Below are 5,640 nucleotides of genomic sequence, written 5' to 3' on the forward strand. Positions count from 1 at the left end.
ATATTAAAAATAGTGTAAAAAAAGAATAATTATTTAATATATTTATGAAATATTCTGAAGATTTTTAATTTACAATCATACATATTAATAAATATTTCAAAAACACCCAAGTGTATTAGCAAATAATTCAGTTGAAATTTTAATGTTGACTTTTATAACTATAAGGTGTAAAGGACAGAACATGATATAATGAATTTTTTTTCAAATTTTTAATTTATTTTTAATAAATAATAATTAATTACTATATTAAGAATGGACTTTCCGCCTAAACACTTTCCATATTTCAATGTTGTCACACAACCAATAACATCTTCCCTAACATTACCCATAATCAAAACCCTCATGCGGTCATGATTCTTCATAATCAACCAAAATAATCTGACATCCCTTTTCGCTTTCCCCAAATTTCCCTCAAAAATCTCCCCGTGAGCTCGGAGGAAACATCTCGGGAGTGTTTTCCACTGCTTGTGCTATTGAGGCTAAACAATTTCACTGCACTAATTGGCCAATGTCAGGCGTGACACTAGGATAAACAAACGCTGCTCAGGAAAACTGAGACAAATGTTGGCTAATTAAACTGATGGGGGAGAGAAAAAAAAGCTGACAAAAAAATTAGAAAAGAGGAAGAAAAAAGTCCCACCATGTGAGGCAGGCTTCCTATTTCCAAACGTCTCTGCTCCTATAATTAGTCTTTATTTGGCAAACGGAAGAATGAAATAAATATATGCCGAGGTAAATAAATAAAAGCGCTTGAGCGGCAAAAGTCAAAATGATTTTGCGGCGTTTTGCACTGAGGCCTTTGAAAGAGGACAAAACGGGCGTTTTAGCGAAGGCCTCGGTTCCGCCGTGTGATCGCCTCTCTTCGTCACTTAATCACTTCTGTCAATTTGTTACTCTCCGTCTGCTTCGCGAAAAATAAACAGTCATGGCTTGACGACGGACCTTGACTTTGTTTGCGTTGGACTTTGAGATGTGCTGGCACACATAAATGCATTTCTGTTACCTTCCCTCCAATTCTAAATCATTTCTCTGTCTCTTCTTCCATAATCTTTCATGCTGTCTCTCTCCTTGTCTCAATTCCTGGTTTTACCACCCCCGCTCCACCACCACCTCCTACTCCGGAGCGCGTGTCACTGGATGTTTATAGGCTGTTGTTTTCGATGCTGATGACCATTGTCACACAGTGTTTCTATTACCCATCTGCCCTGATGGATGGCCCCTCTCTGCGCTCATGCTGATAGGAGTGTCCTTGATCAGCAGAGGAAGAGAGCGGGAGAGGGGGATGGAGGCGGGGGGCCGGCTGAGGTGGGGTTGGCACTACCTGTCCATCCATGGTCTCGGCAGACTGCAAACTTCAGCTGTGACACGTGTAGATCAGCCCACTTACAGACACGCGGTGACACGGCGCTTGTAAATTGGGCCGCTGCCAGCTGAGGTGGGTGTGGACGCCGAGTCCCTTTCACTGGTTAATTGGCAACCAGCAGTCTGCCGAGAACAGCGCCGTCTTCGCCGTACAGCTGTGTTGAAAGAGTCCGCGGGACAATGGAGATGTAACGGGCCAAAGCTTTAATTAAAGACATAAGTTGTGTGTCTCTGCTGCACTTCTGTATTTTGCGAACATCTGCAGAAGTTGCGTTTGTTTAAATACAGATGTAGCACTGCCAATCCAAGTTATAGTTGGGTTGAGTACAAATACAGATTTCAAACGAGCGATATTGATTCTTAAAATCCAAAGAATGACTTTTACCTTTATGCCAGGGTTTAACAGACAATGTGGTCTGATTCAAGAAGAAAAATGACTCTTATGAACAGGTTCTTTTGATTCTTGTTGAATCGTTATAATTATCCGCATAGTGTGAGCAGTGTAGTCTGATTCAGGAACAATATTTTAATGAATCCTTTAAAGAGACTCATGTAATATGTGTAATTTATGATTTGAATATTAATAATAGGAAATTATATAGAGGCTATAATAACATTAAGCAAAAGGGACATTAATATTGAATCTTATGAGCCCATTATTTTAATGCATAATTGAAAAAAGACTCCTTTAATATATTTAATTTGATAATTTTAGCATATAAAATTTTAAGGAAACATTATAGTATAAAAAAATAACAATTTTATTCATATACAGTATTTTTTTAAAACTAAATATAACAATCAACCACAAACAAATATAACAAGCAACCAAAAACGTATATATTCCATATATTAATGTTTTTGTTTTGTACCAAGTTAAGAGGTTACCGGAGTTTGTTTCATATGTAAGTAAAGCAGATATAATAAGTAAAATGTGTATATGTCATAATAGGATTTGAATTTAAAAGCGGTTTCAGAACCAGGAAACCCTTATCAATACCCATCTCTAATAGCCTTGCTGTTTTAAAATTTTCTATGGAAACATGTATTACACAAATATCCTTTACCATTTCGACATGTTTTTTCAGCATTTTATATCGTGTTCTTAAGATTTGTTCAAAATTAAATAAACACATCTCTAGGTATATATTTGAAGTTTAACATGAAAAGGGTTAGGTCACTTTAAAAAATGGATTGTGCGCCATATGTGGAGTCATTTCGAGTGTGTTTGGCTGTTTTATCTCTGATAAGAGTCATATTAATGATATTCTGTGTGGGAACAATGATAGCAGCGATTTGCTTCAGCATTGTCTTTTACTGATTGATTATCCCATGATTTATGTTTTAATATAAAGGTGGGGGGTGGGGGTGCACCAGAGCACATAATACAATATCCACAGTTAAAATAACTTAACGAGCTGGAGGGAGAGCAAAAACAATGAAATTTCAAATGGATAGAACAGCTTATCAGTTATGACCCCTCTACATATACACTCTAGGTGTGTGTGTGTACGTGTACATGAGAGAAAGCAGAAGATTGAGAGCGAGTGAGTGTGTTTCCTCTGTAGACAGTAGGCTGATGATGAATTTTTAAACAGATCACACTGATAATTGTATTTCATATCTGTCAGTGACGAGGAGACTGGCCACTGAGATGCTATTTATGTCAGCGCACCTCGCTCGGTACAGCCCTCAATAAAGCTCAAATCACGAGGGAGATTGTTAAGTCTTCCACAAGAATGATTAAATCGAAGGAAAATTTATGGATGACACTTTATAACAATTAATCAAGAGATGTTGATTAATAATGTTATCCTCCTCCTCCGTCACAGGCGATGTCGTCACAGATATGGTTGTGTCATTCTCTCTGATTAATGCAGCCCAGAGAAACGCCTTCTTCTTTGCCCACCACACCCCGGCCCAGCGGCCCGACACACTCCAAACATTTTCTACCTGTTAACCTTGAGAAAATATCCCAGTGAGTGGGGCGACAGAGAGCAATGGAGATCATGTGGGACTGACTGAAAAAAATCAGAATGGAGATTTTGGAGAATGTCACCCAGCCAACCTTGTCACTGTGATTAGGCTACTGTGATTAATTAGTCTAGTAAGATTGAGCAATTGGGTCAGAATTGTGTGAGTATGTGCAGGAATGTCATGTACCTTTTTTTTCTCTCCTCTTTTTAACTACTTACTTGGGGGAAGATTGCTTAATAAATTTGAGTAAATTTATATAAAGAAATAGAGTGCATTATCAATGCAAATTCAGAATATTTACTATATAAAAATGATCAATTTAATTCATATAAAAATTACAAATTTCATGAGTTTCATAAACCAGTTTCCATAATAAATCTCAAATATAATTACGCAAATATAGAGATACAGATGACTCTAATGAGCTGATCATTCTTCAAAAAGACTCAATAAATATAATTGTATTATATTAATTAACATTCAAATAGTGTATAATATAACAATAATATATATAAAATGCTATACATATATATAAATTATAATAGAATTGGCTAGGCCATAGTAAAAAATGTAAAAAAACTTGTGATGATAAATGGTAATTATGATAATTATTAATTAGGTGTTTATTTACATTAATATTTACACAAAATTATAAACAGTATATTATGTATAGTGATTAAAATTTACATTTAGTATATTGTTTCTATTTTATTCTGTTATGTACATTAAATATAGTTAATTTAGTTAATTAATTTAGTAAAACAAAGCTGTATTAATGCAGTAGAAATACATATTTAACAATTAATAATTGATAGTGTAATTTATTTATTAATTATTAAAAGGTTATTTATTAGTAATATATATATATATATATATATATATATATATATATATATATATATATATATATACACACACACACACACATATACTGTACATACATACTGTACATAGTAAAGGCAGGTTAAAAATTAAGTATATAAAAAAATAACTTCTCCTTGCCTTGTAATGCTTACAAATCTGAAGTGCCCTGAAATGGACATGACACTTTATATGTGTGTGTATTTAAATTAAATAAGGAATGAATGAAGGAGAATTTCAGTTGACCCGACCTCAGAGAACGTAGGAAAATCTCCAGCACCTGGCCAGTATTTGAGGAACAAAAAAAGCTCTCATTGAGAAAGATGTGCTGCGTGTGAATGTTTGCAGGGTAGTTCGGGGTGGAGCAGGGCTGTATACGTCTGATTTGCTGATATAGCCTTGAGGCTGGCGTCATCAGTCGCTGCTGCTGCAGAGTCCAGCCAGAGCCGGAGCCGGAGCCGGAGCCAGCCGAGGCTTTAGTTAAGACAGGGACGGCGTTCAGGCTCCTTCCAGAGTATGGAGGGACATCGCAGGGCCGGAAAACCTGGCCTGGTTCAGCACTCGGATCAAAGGCAGCAACCTATTTCTGTCTAAAAGAGTGAAGGGACGTTCAGTGTGGGCTGAGATGGTGCGTATGGAGCCTCCTCAGTACTACATAAACCAAAAGCCCTATATAAACACCTCCTAACTACTGAATTGTGTTTTGATAAGCAGCCATATCTACTAAAATAAACACAAATGACAGGTTTTGGCTGCGTTTGCTAGGCAAATTTTTTTTCTGGTTATATTTATCATATCATTTTAATAAGACTCTAAAGATAGTTTCCCCCATGTCTTTTTAGTAAAAAAAGAACCCCATCCATTTGAATAATCTCGAATGAGCCGTGTTATCATAACAGTTTGGGATCGTACGGGATATTTTAGCTGGTCAATGGAGAAAAGAGGAAAACATTTCTTGTTGTTCTTATTAATGCTTTTAGATCTTTTATAAAAACAAACACATTTCCACTAAGCGTCAGAAGTAGAGCACTCGGAGCAGCTTTAGGGGGCTGTTTTTCTCTTTGTTGCATCAGTAGAGAAGAGAGATCTCTCTCTAACCGAAACCCTCAGGCTATGAGTTTGACTGAAGCGGGGAAAAAAAAAAACACCCTATTTTGTTTCTCCTAAAAACCATACATTATCAAAGGCGTCTCATGCATATCTTTGATCTAAAACGGTTACATCTTAATAATTACGGTTCGGCTGGGTGAAAGAACCAAATGTTTCTTTTTTCATTCCGGTATCGTTTCGAAGTTGTTCACCGTCTTCGTGAAAATAAGACCTGGGAGCGAGCAAACAAACAAATAAATAAATAACAACCGACAGAACTGCGCTGCTATATTATTTAATGACAAGATGTGGAAAGAGGGGAAATATCCTTTTTATAAACTGAATATAAAT

Source organism: Carassius auratus, chromosome 19, assembly GCF_003368295.1.
Source record: "Carassius auratus strain Wakin chromosome 19, ASM336829v1, whole genome shotgun sequence".
In the NCBI taxonomy this organism is placed as follows: domain Eukaryota; kingdom Metazoa; phylum Chordata; class Actinopteri; order Cypriniformes; family Cyprinidae; genus Carassius; species Carassius auratus.